Below are 15,017 nucleotides of genomic sequence, written 5' to 3'. Positions count from 1 at the left end.
TTTTTTTTTTTTAAGATTTTATTTATTTATTTGAGAGAGAGAGAATGAGAGACAGAGAGCATGAGAGGGAGGAGGGTCAGAGGGAGAAGCAGACTCCCTGCCAAGCAGGGAGCCCGATGCGGGACTCGATCCCGGGACTCCAGGATCATGACCTGAGCCGAAGGCAGTCGCTTAACCAACTGAGCCACCCAGGCGCCCCCCTGTTTTAGTATATTTCTAATAATTTCCTGTCCCAAGTTAATAAATACATTTGGTTTTGTCCAAAATTTTATACTTTGATCTTTCACATTTAAGTGCTTATTCTACTAAGATTGATTTCTAATCGGTGAGATAGGGATATGGTATTTTTTAAATTAGCATTTTTTTAAAAATTGCTCACTACTTCTTATTGAAAAGTCTGTGGTTCCCTACTAGTTTTTAAAATCTGTTCTGTTATATATCAGGTTTTCACACATGTGCATGTGTAAATGTCTATGTTCTCATCTCTTTCATTCATCAATTTTTTCTTTACCATAATTCATATAACTGTTATAACTAATATTAAGCCTTAGTCTTAAATAGGACAAAGCCCTGTGTTTTTTAATTCTGTATTAATGTCTTAAGTATCCTCACCCTTTATCCTTTTATGTCATTTCGTATCACTTTTATTTATGAAAAACCTTATTTCTTTTGCCTGGGATTATTTGAATTGGTAGCTTCTTGGAACTGATTCAATAAGCAAGAGATGTCTCTACATGTATTTAGTTCTTATTTAATAGTTATCAATCAAGGATGCCAATTACATCAATAAAGATTTTAAAAGACAAATTGAGGCATATTAAAAATTTTAAGAGTTTATTGGAGCAAAAATTGCTTCAAATTTGGCAGCGCCAAACCAAAAGTCTTTAGGAGCAATCTGTCAACAAGAGCAAAGGGAGAGACTTTTACAGAGAAAGAGCAGAAGAAAAGAAAGGACATTACCTGATTGGCAGTGGCTTAAGCCTCATTGGCTGTTGGTGATTGGTTGTCCTTTGGCTTCAATTTCTTAACCTTGAGGCATTCATAGGCTTCATTTTTGGTTTGCTCACGTAGGCCACCATGGTATTAGAGCCACATCAGTCTAATGACCTCCTTGTTTAATTAATTTAACAAAGGTTTTACACCTTTTTTGTTAAATTTATTTCTAGCCATTTAATGAATACTTCCAAGATAAATGATTTTTAAATTGCACTTTTTAATTCTTGTTGCAGGTCTATTGCAATGCAATTATCTAAACATTGTTCAGAAAGTTTCCTAGAATCTTTTATTAATAGTAAATTTTCAGTGGATGATTTGATGGATGAAACTTTGAGCTTTTAGAGTAAAATACAGTCTCATCTCCAAATACTTTTGGGGTTCCTGTTTTATGAGCCTATCTCTGCTGTTTCTTGTTCTTATCTTTTTATCTTATTGAACTATGTAGGATATCCACTATGTTTTGTGATTTTAGACCAGAGCCCATTATATTTGTTGTAATTCAACCTTCAAGATTTCTTTGTCGTGTAAGTTGTGAGTTCTTTTCTGCAGGCGTTTATTGTCATCTGGAGGGTGTTATACACCCCAATCCACTTTAAATTCAAATTTTGATGTAAAGATTGATTTTGAATCAAATAATGTAAATGAATTCTTCAAACTCAAATGAGAGCCTGCCGTCAGTCACACATCCTCAGAGCAGAATTTTTTTTTTTAATATCTCCAGAACAAATATAAAGCATCTTTTTTTTTTTTAAATTTATTTATTTATTCATGAGAGACAGAGAGAGAGAGAGAGAGAGAGAGGCAGAGGGAGAAGCAGGCTCCCAAGGAGCAGGGAGCCTGATGCGGGACTCGATCCCAGGACCCTGAGATCATGACCTGAGCCGAAGACAGACGCTCAACCATCTGAGCCACCCAGGCGCCCCATAAAGCATCTTTATTTCCTAGTTTAGTGAAGCCATTTTTTTTCCCAAAGGTTTAGCCTTCCTGTACTCCATTTTCTGCAGTTTTCTCTAATTTGCCTCTAACTCTGCCACTTCAGAGCCTTCATTCACAGAACACTTGGGCTGCCAGCTTCTTAAAGGCTTAATTAATCTCTTGTCTACCATACTCACTTACCTCCCCATACTTGTCCTCCAGCTTTGCTCCTCACTTAAAACACTTCTTTTACTTTCTTTCAGATGCATCCATTCATTTAAAAATGTGTTTGTTTCTGTGTGTATTATCGTTTTGTTTTGTTTTGTTTTGTTTTTACTAACATGTTCGTATATTACAGTAAAATTTCTATTCCTCCATTTTATGGGAAATCATTAATGTTATTTTAAATGTTATGATACTATCAGTTACCTTAATTCAGACAGACCTATTTTTATCCTATTCTGTTCTTTTAATGATTTATCTTTTTTAATTTGGCCTAATAGTCTCTCTAAATGCATTGAGTGAAAATACTCTCGTCATTTGAAAACATCTCTTCATTTATTTCTTTAACACATTGTTTTTCTTTATATGTTCTTATTATTACTGATTCTTTCTCAGAACTTTTCATGTATTTTGAATACAGAGTTTCAAATCAAGCCAAATATATATTTCAAAAGTCAGTATGTTCTTTGAAACGTGGGATACTTCAGTGGTACATGATCTGAAGTTAGAATGCTGGTGACTATGATATCCATCATCATATTCATTATTCCATGGGTGTGGGGAAACATCAAGGTCCTGGAGAATGCCTATAGGAGAAAACCTGTCTTTTTCTTTCTTTCTTTCTTTTTTTTTTTGCATCAATAACCAACTTTACACATCTGGTTTTCTATTTAATTGGGCCTCCTTCCTCAGTAATAAGTGTATCAGGAGAGAACCTGGCCACCAGCAGATGTCCCATTGGTTTGGCTGTGGTTTATTGGTGGACCTCATAGAGTTTTGAAAGTTCTGGAAACAAAGCCTTTAAAGAATTTTTAAGTGCAGTGCTCCACAGATGCACCTCAGTTCTTCAATCTTTTAATTTGTAAGACATTAGTGGGATTTTATCAGAGTATTCTACCTGTTTTTTATCATAACATTTTTTGGGAAGGTAATTATTACAAGTATCTTAGGCTTATTTGTAAAATAGACACATCTCATATTTTGGTAGAGATTTGTCTCTATCCCTTTCATTACTATCCAGCATGATATAGGTTTTACCTCTTTTTAAATCGTTTTTTTCATTTCATTTTTCATTTCATTTCGTAGGCGCATTGGAAATAAGACATATGTCTATGCCCAAGTTCCAATTTTTGCAGTGAGTCCTGACACCCAACGTTTGGTAACTACTTGTCCTCAGCTGATATTAGTTCTAGGTTTTCTTACCTTAGCTGAAATGGCCTCATGAACTGTGCTCTTATAGACCCCTGGGTCTTTTTGAAGCGCATGTCCTACCTGTTTTTTTTTCACACTTCCCTCAGCTTATGTTTTCCTAGTGTCATTTATTTTCATTGCTGTACATCTTGATCACTACCCTGCAGTGAAGTAGGTTAGCGACTGATAAGGGGATTTATCTTTATGCCAGAAGCAGGTAGAAGAACACATCTCCTCATTACTAGTAAAATGGGTATGTGGTCTTATTGCTTTGTCACCTAAGAGCGTTTACTAAGTACATTTCTCCTGACTCTAGTGTTCTCCTTTTTTCTTAAAGTGCATGGTACTGCCCTACTGTGTTTTCAAATATTTATGTACTCATAACTCATCTTAGTAATACTGATCTGTTTTTGTGATTGTTCCTCTTGACTAAGTTAGATATATTATTCTTAATCGTGATGATGATATAATAAAGAAAACTTTACTTGCCTTATCTAACATCATACAAACCTTATAAGTTCAATATTTCTTTGACTACTGAAATTCTTATGTTATCTACACTCTAAACTTAGTTTCAAATTGCAAATACCTTCCACAATCGCTAACATAGCTTCCTTTTGTTTGTGAAGTTCAATTTTGAATACATTAATTTTAATTAAAAGTTGTCCTTATTTTGCTTTGTGCTCTTAACACTTTTGTTTAAAGAAAGTTTTTATTCCTATTTCATAAAAATATGTTCCATATTTTCTTTTATATTTTTAAGCTTTTATTTCCCTACACACCTGAAAGTTATTTTTGTGTATGATCTGATAAAAGAAACAATTTTTCTTTCTTCCTTTAACTCTGAAAACTTTAAATATATATCTTTTCCAAAATGTTCTATTATTTCCAGTTCTTCAGAAACAAATTTTCCATTTCATCGCTTCAGCTTGTGTTCATTCATGTGTTTTGCTTTCTTTTACTATTTTTTCCCTACTACGGGAGTCTCATGCCTTAGATTATGAAAGAATACCTTAAAGACATTTTTGTGTTTGCTCAGCTGAGACTCTGATGGTTTCACCAGTGCCATAATAATTTGGGTTGGAGTCCCCATTCCATACATGTGTCTGGACCTCATATGCACACGAATTCCATGCTTACCATCTGCTTTCTCAATGATGACCTCTCTCTCTGTGATTCCTGGTTAGCAACTAGTATTGATGCAGCTACACAGACTGATGTGCAGAAGTTTTTCTAATTCCCATTCCATAGATGGGGCAACTCTTTTTAATACCTATTGCATACAAGTGTCTCATTCCTAGTTCCTTTAGTTCATATGGCCTGAGGTCTGGATACCCTTAACAGGGCTGGGAATTTAAACCTCACTGAAGCCATTCATGCTTTTATTTGTCTTGGATAATTTCCCGACTCATCATCCTCTTACTTTATTGCCAGTTCCTTTCTTCTGTCAAGTTTCCTTAAAAATTGACTAGGCATAAGATATTTTGTACCAGTAGTAATAATTTACGAACGCTGTGTACATTAGAATTTATAAGGTGGGGGCGCCTGGGTGGCTCAGTCGTTAGGCGTCTGCCTTCGGCTCGGGTCATGATCTCAGGGTCCTGGGATCGAGCCCCACATCGGGCTCCCTGCTCAGCGGGAAGCCTGCTTCTCCCTCTCCCACTCCCCCTGCTTGTGTTCCCTCTCTCGCTGTGTCTCTCTCTGTCAAATAAATAAATAAAATCTTTAAAAAAAAAAAAAGAATTTATAAGATGTTCCCTTTAAAATTTGCCTAAAGGTTTACTTAATTAGGATTTTTCTAAAGATTGTTGGAGTCATAATTCTGAAACTTCAGTCCTGTAACTTTAGTCACTGAAGCACAATATAGTTGTAGGTTATCAATGGTCCTAGTCTACAAGGAAGAGAAAGAATCAATTTGAGTTACATTATTAAATAATATCTATCTATATCTCTAAGCAAGTTAAAATTATGTCTGTCCTGGGATGCCTGGGTGGCTCAGTCGGTTAACCATCTGCCTTCAGCTCAGGTCATGATCCCAGGGTCCTGGGTTTGAGTCGTGCATCAGGCTCCTTGCTCAGGAGGGAGCCTGCTTCTCCCCGTGCCTGCCATTCCCCCTGCTTGTGCGCGTGCTCTCTCTCTCTCCCTGATAAATAAATAAATAAAATCTAAATAAAGAAATAAATAATTAAATTATGTCTGTCCTATATTGTCTTAAACAATATTTTAAAATTCTTTCATTGTGTTTGATTATATTTCTAGTACTATCAGGGCTATACACACTGTCTTATGTGAAATAGACTCATGAGGAAATTGTTTTATTCTAATAATGTTTTCTCCTCTATGGAAGGAGATAGGAAGGTGGTCTGTGGTAGGCTGAAAAATAACCTCACAAAATATAACCATGTCCTAATTCAGGAAACCTATAAATTTCACCTTATATGGAAATAAAAGGTCTTTGTGGATGTGATTAAGTTAAGGATATTGAGATGGGGACGTTGTCCTGGATTACTTAGGTGGGCCCAAATAACAATCCCATACAGATCTTCCTAGGCCACATTTTAATGAACCCATTACACTTTGAAAATATCTTAAGTCAAAAATTCATTTAATACCCTAACCTACAAAACATCATAGCTTAGCCTAGCCTATCTTAAACACACTCAGAACCTTCCATTAGCCTACAGTTGGGCAAAATCCTCTAACACCAAGCCTATTTTTTAATAAAGTGTTGAATATCTCATGTAACTACTGAATACTGTGCTGAAAGCGAAAAATACAATGGCTGTGTGGTGCAGAATGATGGCCAGTGTATCATCTGTTCACACTCATGACTGGATGCCTGACCGGGACCTGCATTTGCAGCCATGGCCCAGCATCATGAGACGATCCTACACATCTTGCTAGTCCAAGAAAATATCAAAATTCGGAATTCAAAATACGGTTTCCACTGAATGTGTATCACTTTCACACCATCATAAAGTAAAAAAATCATAAGTTGAACTGTCCTAAGTCACAGACCATCTATAAATAGCCTACTTAAAAACAAACAAATGAAAAAACAGTGAGCTTTTTGGGAGCATCTGGCTGGCTCCGTTGGGAGAGCATGCAACTCTTGATCTTGGTCTTATGAGTTTGAGCCCCACTTTGGGTGTAGAGATTATTTAAATAAATAAATATATTTTAAAAAATATGAAACATGGGCATGGTAATAGGATGTACCAGCAGAAGAAAATATATTAGTTCTTATTAAATAATATACATTTCCACATACTCTTTTTATTGTTTTAGTGTATGACACTTGACTAAAAGATCAAAGAGCTATGGCTGTGTGCACATGGTGTTAAAGGCTATTTTTTTTTAAGTATGATGAACTTCAGTAAGAATAAGTGACAATAAATGTTCATGGAGTGTCTTAAAAATTCTTCAGGGTGCCTGGGTGGCTCAGTCTTTTAAGTGTCTGCCTTCGGCTCAGGTCACGATCCTGGAGTCCCAAGATTGAGTCCCACATTGGTCTCCCTGCTCAGCGGAGCATCTGCTTCTCCCTCTGCCCTTCCCCTTTCTCAGGTTCTCTCTCTCTCTCTCTCCCAAATAAATAAATAAAATCTTAAAAAAAAAAAAAAAAGCCTAGAATCAGACACCAGACATGTATTTTCTAACTTGTGTGAGCATCTTTTTTCGAGTCATTCCTGGTATATTACCCAGATAGGAACATTTCCAACAGAAACATAAGACGCATTTTCTTTTTTTTTTTTTTTTTTAAAGATTTTTTTATTTATTTGACAGAGACACAGCGAGAGAGGGAACGCAAGCAGGGGGAGTGGGAGAGGGAGAAGCAGGCTTCCCGTGGAGCAGGGAGCCCGATGCGGGGCTCGATCCCAGGACCCTGGGACCATGACCTGAGCCGAAGGCAGACGCTTAACGACTGAGCCACCCAGGCACCCCAAGACGCATTTTCAATACTATACTCTGTTAACCTAAGACACTATTTATTTGAAAAATATTATGTGATTAGAGTCAGAGATATCAGTATAATATAGTGTTTTCCTTAAGAGAAACTTTTATGAATATATGTGTATACATACCAATATTAATACATATATTTCCCAGTTCAGCCCACAGAAAAGGCTTAGAAACAATGGCCGTCCCATAGCAACAAGCATACTCAGTGTCTAGATACTGGTTTCTAAATCATTCACCAGTACAAGGGACTAGGATCCCTGGAAATATTGCTGAGTCTAGGGCTGAGGCAAGAAATATATAAGATTAGCATGAATTTGCTCCAAGTGCGAGAATATAAGGAACTGCTCAATCAACAAATTTATATGGTATGTCAAAAGGTCACAAAAGCAAGTGAAAGAGTTCACAAAGGCCCACATTGGAACAATTTGAGCACCAAAATAAATGGTGCAGTATTGGATTATAACACAAAGTACAAAATAAATATCCATGAATTCACACTGATGTACACAAATTTCTAATGAATTAATGAATGATTGAATACACAAACAAGCAAACCAACTGGGAGAACAGAAAAATCTTTCTTGCAGAAGAATTCCGAATAAACCTTGCAGATATTTTCCCCTCAAGGAGGTGGAACTTAATTCCCTGCCCCTGAGTGTGGTCTGTGTTTGTTGACTTGCTTCCAGAAGCACACTATGGAAAGGAAGAACAGAAGTCAAGCTGGTATCATGCATCCTCAATGTGAAGTTATGAGAATGACACAACCTATATGGTCTTCCTCCAAAACCCAGTCTAATGAGAATAATTAGACATCCATCCCCCTGGTCTAGTCATGAGAAACAAAATCAGGCAAATTCCAATTGAGAGACATTCTGTAAATGTCTGTTCATTACTCTTCAAAACACTCAAGGTCATCAAAAACAAGGAAAATCTGAGAGACTATCACTTTCCAGAGAAGGCTGAGGAGACATAAAGGCTAAAATCAATATGATATCCAGAACAGAAAAAGGACATTGGGAGAAAAACTCATGAAATCAGAATGTATCAATATTCGATCATTTGAGTCCATATATCACAATATATCAAAAGTTATGACAAATCATTGTAATATAAAATGCTAACAACAGAAGAAATTGGATGTGGGGTTTATGAGAACTCAGAAAAATCTTTGCAGCTTTTTTTTTTAAGATTTATTCATTTGAGATAGAGAGATAGAGAGAGAGAGCATAGCAGGGGAGAGGCAGAGGGAGAGGGAAAAGCAGACTTCCTGCTGAGCCAGGAGCCCGACATGGGACTCGATCCCAGGACCCTGGGCTCATGACCTGAGCCGAAGGCTGATGCTTAACCACCTGAGCCACCCAGGACCCCCAATCTTTGCAGCTTTTTTTTTTTTTAAGATTTTATTTATTTATTTGACAGAGAGAGACACAGCGAGAGAGGGAACACAAGCAGGGGGAGTGGGAGAGGGAGAAGCAGGCTTCCCGCAGAGCGGGGAACCTGATGTGGGGCTCGATCCCAGGACCCTGGGATCATGACCTGAGCCGAAGGCAGACGCTTAATGACTGAGCCACCCAGGCGCCCCATCTTTGCGGCTTTTAAGTAAATGTGAAATACTGTAAAATAAATATATATTATAAATTTTTTTTTGACATTACAACTTTATGTATGTTTGTTTTTCCAGCTCTGTTTGACTCTATTTGGGAATACAGTCCATTTGGAACTCAATAGATTGTTGGAGTTTTAAAGGATGCCAGCCTTGTCAAAGGTAGGTGACATTTAACTATCATTAACACATATCTTTCAACCTCTTTAAATAATTCAAAATTCAAACTCTTTTAAAAACTTCTTTATTTTTTAAAAAAATTATTTTATGAGAAATAAAAATATTCAAATGTTTATATACTCACAGGCAGTTGGCATAAACATGATGCGACCATAAAACTTAAGTAATCATTTCTTTTAGCAAGAATTCTGTTTAAGCTTCTTCACTGAATTTTTCTCACACTGTTTCAATTTACATTCAGATTTGAGAAGATCTAGTGGCTATGTGCCTCCTTAAGAACAGAAATTTATTTTCTCCTTTTATATTTTTATGACACATTGCCTACTCCCTCATAATTAGTGGATATTCCTTTTGTTCAACTGAATATGTCTCATTTCAAAGACAAACTTCAGATGAAGCTCTGACACAGGAAACAAAGAGACACTGTCTCAAATTTTCTTGCCTTATTAATATTAATTCGGCAGGGTCTAGCTCAGTTGTTTCTTGGGCAGGTAGTTGTAGGCTGCTTTTCCTTCGCTGATGGCAGGAATCTGAACTCTGAGATTTAGACCCTTATAGTTAACCTTCTGGAGACAATAATTAAAGCACTGCCTTGACACTCCCTGCTTGGTAATTGTAGCATCTGTTCTTAGGCTCTAGTCAAAACAAGCTTCATATTCTCAGTTCTCAATCAGTGATCAATTAAGATTAACCATTGATATAATAGCTCAGAAAGAAAAAGTTAAAGAGATAAGGCAAATGTAATTAAACTAAAGTGGCTTTATGGATCTTGCTGTGATATTTATTCAACTCTCTGCATACTCATATTTAATAAATGAGAAACTAAACCATTTCTTTTTGTTTTTAGTTTTTCTTTGATGAGATACATTTACTCAAAAAATATTATAATTTAATCTAGTTTTATAACATAATTAATTTCAAGTATCAGATTTGAGTAAAATCTATACAGATTTTAGATATAATTTTTCACCATTAAAAGTTTGAAATGAAATTAACCATTTGATATCAAATACTAATTCTTTTGTCATCTATTTTATCTTTCAATTTGTTATCATCAGTATGCAGAATTTCCATACGGAAAAATTTTACTTTTACCTTGTAAAATCGTCACATTTTTGTAGAAAATTTGGATACTTTTAATAAAAAATGTCTGATCTCGGATAATTTTGGATTAGGGGTTTCATTCCAGATCTTATACTCAGATTAATACATGAGAGAGCTTCATACTTCAGAATTAATTCCTGTAACCAGCAACTTGTCCTTTTTACAAAACCATGATTTCAGCAACCTAAATATTATCTACGATACAAGTATGAGTAATCAAAAATTAATACTACACCATACTAATTATTAATGCATGATTTTACATCTTTTCCTTTAAAGCTTAATGAAGCATTAAAACATCCAAAGATCCAAATAAAAAGGAAGCACACTTTTCTCAAATGTCCTTTGATTCTTTCTGTGCTATAATCAAAGATAAAAGGACTTTACAGAAATTTGATCATCATTTTATATAAGAATAGTTTAAACATAGTAACTTGAGAAAGGATAAACTTAAAGTAGTGAGAATGTTCACTTTTTTCAATGGGGAAATAATTCAAATGAATGCAGAAGACATTTGTAGGGAATTGCTTGAAATTGTTCTCCTTTTTTACTTAAACTTCAAGTAAGAAAATAGACCTGAAAGCAATCTCTATGGTATGATATCCAGGAGAGTGGATGAAGAGAGTGATATCCAAGAATATTGAAGGTATAGGTTTCAAGCCAAACTTAGTAATAAAATATTTGTCTTTCATTAATTCAATTTTGAATAGAGTAATGCCCTTGGGGCCGGTTTAAAAATCCTATCATCTTCTTTCATAAATTCTTTTTTGAACATTCAAAGAAAGAGCAATCAATTTCTCCTCCAAAATTTCACAAAATTTAGTGTTTGTCCTGTTATTTGTCACTTACATTCATGATTGCCTAACAAGTAATTAGAATAACTTATTATAAATCATCTGAAAATGAAAAACAAGATGAAAGAAATCATTCTTTTTTTTTCCTACAGTCAGACAGCACTCTTTGATTATTTATAGAATACTTTTATGTTCCAATATGAAAAATGATATGGTTGCAGAGAAGTTGGGATAGGATTTCTTCTGTATGTTATGGTGGAAAGAGGAGGGAAAATATAGAAATGATGTATTTGAATTGGACTTTAAAGATAAGTGACTACAAATATGTAAAGAAAAGGGGATAGATGTATATAAGGCATGAAGGTATGTAATAATTCATGTGTGGTGAATTTTAAGCCATTTGGACAGTTAGGAAATTCAGTGAATATCAGGTATGAGGACAGTTGGTAGATAAATCTAGAAGAGTGGGTCCAGTAGATGAAGAACCTTGAATGAAATTTGAAAACATACCTGGGCTGTGGGATTTATGTTTTAGAACATATGGAGCTATGTTTGTTGTTGCTATTTATTTTTTAATCTGGAGAAATAAACCGATCAGGGTGTGTGTATGTGCATGTGTGTGTGTATGTGTGTGTTTAAGAAAATAATTCCTGGCAATATATTGGGGGATTATATATATATGTATATTTGCCCAATCTTTAGGAAGTACCAGTTTCATCTTATTTGTGTCTAGATCCTATAATTCCTTAGCCAATTACTTGTATGTAATCACTATGCAAAAGGCATTTGTTTATTTAGAGATATATTTAGTTTAAGGTTTTAACTAAATCACATTCTTCAGGATTCCTTTAATACTTCATTTCATGAGGCCAAGGAAGCAAAGTGTGGTCACAAAAGGAAGGTTTTGGAAATGAATACAGAGACTGACACAGAGGTAAACAAATATAAGATCTGTCTTTAAAAAAAAAAAAAAAGTCTTTAGGGCATTGGTATGAATATCAGGTCCTGACACTCAGGGAACCATGCCTCTCAGCAGTGATGAGGTGAAAAGGAAACTGATGGAAACACAAAGGGAGCAACAGATCTGCTCAGCCAGGGGTGGATTTGAGCATTTCTGGTTTTAGTACTCACAACATCCTGCTGAGTTGACAATAGGGTTCAAAAAATGAATTGCAGAGCCATCTGTTTAAAAAAAGAAAAGTAGTTTGTAAGGTATTACTACAAATCATTTTGTAAATTATGTTAGTGAGGTTTTCCCCTGATGGGTTATTGTTTGCGCTGCAATTAGCACATTTGAAAAAAAAAAAGATAAATGCTGGGATATTTCTAATTTTAGGTAACTGTCAAAGGATAGTCATTTGAGACATGCCTGTTAGGATTTCACAATGGACTTGTCATTGGGAATTATGAGTCATCATCTGCACAAAATAATAAGCAGAGAAAAGAAAGGAAAATACAGAGGGAGTTGACTATTTCTTCTTAGACTCTGCTAGACTTCTTATGCAGAAGAAAGAATTGTTCCAATTACTCGATCACTGCAGGTTCCCAGGATTATTAAAACAAGTTTATTATAAGCGATAACAGTAGAAGAAAAAATCTAAAAGAGGTACTTCGATCTTCCATGAATTTTCCTTTATGTAGTTTTTTTTATTTGTCAGTATTTCGTTCAAAGAACCATAGGCCACAAGATGCTCTTAAAATCTTGCACACAAGAGACTAAAGGACACTTAATATGTGTCTTTATTGCATGGCACATTTCTTAGTTAATTTTAAAGGTCATCTTTCTTCTGGGAACCTAAAGATGGTGTTCTTAAAGAAAGAAGAAAGATAAATAAATGGAAAGTGGTTTTTTTCTGTTTTTTGTTTTTTTCCTAGCTTTAAAGTAATCCTGTTTATATGTCATGCTGCATTGATGTTATGTGACAGGTCATAATCCAGGTCATTGTGCTATCATTCAGGTTCGCTTAACATTTCTTCAGGACGTAAGCAAGTAAAACGGTACGTGGTCTTTGTTCTAGTAAAAAAAAAAAAAAAAAAAAAATCCTGCAGGAGAGATGAAGAGAGTGCTTCGTTCTGGTCTATGGGACGACAATCCATAATTTACTTTGCAGATGTCTGTGTAACTGAGGCAACAGCCAGAACAACCACACAGTGGTAGCTGCTCTGGGGAAGGGATACCAAGAGGCTCATAAATCATAGTAAGGATTAAAAGCAATGAGCATTCATTTTCTTAACCTCATAAAGGCAATATTGGAAAGCCAAGGATGAGAACGTACAGAGCATGGAATCTTTGTGCAGGGATAAATGGTGTCAGAGTTTTTAAGGCTTCTCTCAGTTAGCACTGCCCTGCAGTTGATTTTAAAAAGCCTCCTTCCATGTCAAAATAAGTGATAAGATATATTTATAGGGCATATGAGAAATGGAGTCACCTTATGTAGAAATATTAATCATTTTCTTAGATTGAAACATGTTTCTTCTTGGACGGCAGATGGAAAGTAACCTTAAAATACCTAATCTGAAAAAATATCTAATCTAATCCAATCTGAAAAGACTTCATTATTTAGCTAAACATTTTTAAATAGTGAAATGTCATGAGAAAATTCTAACTTCACAATAGTCAAATGAAGGAGATACAGACAGCTGGGTCTCTCCTGTAACATTTAGTAAACAAATGGCCTGTTACTAATTGTTTATATTTGAGAAATTACTCTAATCAAAGGTCTTTGGATGCAGATGAGTGAATCGTACACAGTGAGAAGTTTCATTTTTTTTGTTGAGGATAAACACTTTAATAAAATTTTAAAACTTTTGAAAAATACCAATTTGTTAATTTTTTCAGCATTGTCTAAATCAGTCATGATACAGCTGAACTTGGCCATTTTATGAAAGCACAAGGAAAGAGCACAGAATAACAAAATCACTTATTCAAGGATAATTATGAGCTTATTAAGGAGACACAAATAGATTTTTCCAGTTTCTGATTCCCTGGTTTAATATCAAATATCCCTTGGCAATGATTTTTTTAATGTATCCGATACTTAATTATCTATTTCAGTTAAGGGGAGCTATGGTGTGACTAATCCAGAGTGGCGGATAATTAAAAATATATGTTTATGTTTGGCATTGAAATGTATTTTGTGTTTATATTTGAACATGATTTCATCTGACATTTTAGAAAGTCTCAACTGCCCTTCTTTGAAAACAATCAGAGTAACATAGCAGACATTTTAATTTGGGCTGCTTCTGCACTGAGTGTACCATATTCTACTCCCCGTGCTTGGGACAAACCTTTCTTTCCATTTGGCAGGCACTATGACACTACTCCAATTTAGTTCAAATATCTTCTTAGCTACCACTTTTCCTTCCTCTGGAATGGTGATTCAGTACCATATGCTTTGATACAAGCTTGTATGATGACTTTTGAGTCAAACAGCTTTGTTGTATCCTGTACCATTGCTTGGTTGTTCCTTTATCTGTTTTGTAACAACACTGCCCCGTCTATTTCATTAACAGTTCAAGAGAAGGAGGGTACAGAACTTTGGGACTCGGTGAGGCTTCTCGCCCACATAAACTAACACTGATACAAAATATATGGTGGATACTTATTGTATATTGTTGGACTAAAAGTAGACCAAATCATTTTTGACTTCATAATACTACCTGCTATTTAACCACAAAATCGTGGGTCCCAGAATCTGCTTAAAAAAAAAAAATAGGCTACCAGAAAGCAAATATTTGCCCCTATGTCTACATATCTGGATTATTTTCTTAAATAATTATTAAATGGGGAAAATAGATTGGAGAGAAATGATAGTATATGTTAAATAGATCTCAGTAGCATTTTAAAATGTTGTTTTTTTTTTTATTATGTTATGTTAATCACCATACATCATTAGTTTTTGATGTAGTGTTCCATGATTCATTGTTTGCGTATAACACCCAGTGCTCCATTCAGTACGTGCCCTCTTTAATACCCATCACCAGGCTAATCCATCCCCCCACCCCCCTCCTCTCTAGAACCCATAGTTTGTTTCTTAGAGTCCATAGTCTCT

General features: G+C 35.2%; 1 protein-coding gene across 1 annotated transcript in view; it reads left to right on the top strand.

Moving 5' to 3' along the window:
• The window catches only part of CDH12 (cadherin 12), an 875,493-nt gene that overhangs the window by 305,754 nt on the left and 554,722 nt on the right, over window positions 1–15,017 (top strand). Inside the window, exon 2 of the mRNA XM_081825789.1 lies at window positions 8,966–9,049. The gene's annotated coding sequence lies outside the window, so the exon portion shown is untranslated. The remainder of the gene's footprint in view (window positions 1–8,965; window positions 9,050–15,017) is intronic.

This window comes from Leptonychotes weddellii, chromosome 7 (assembly GCF_054177405.1).
Source record: "Leptonychotes weddellii isolate Sample4059 chromosome 7, ASM5417740v2, whole genome shotgun sequence".
In the NCBI taxonomy this organism is placed as follows: Eukaryota; Metazoa; Chordata; class Mammalia; order Carnivora; family Phocidae; genus Leptonychotes; species Leptonychotes weddellii.
This window is presented reverse-complemented; position numbering and strand designations above follow the sequence as displayed.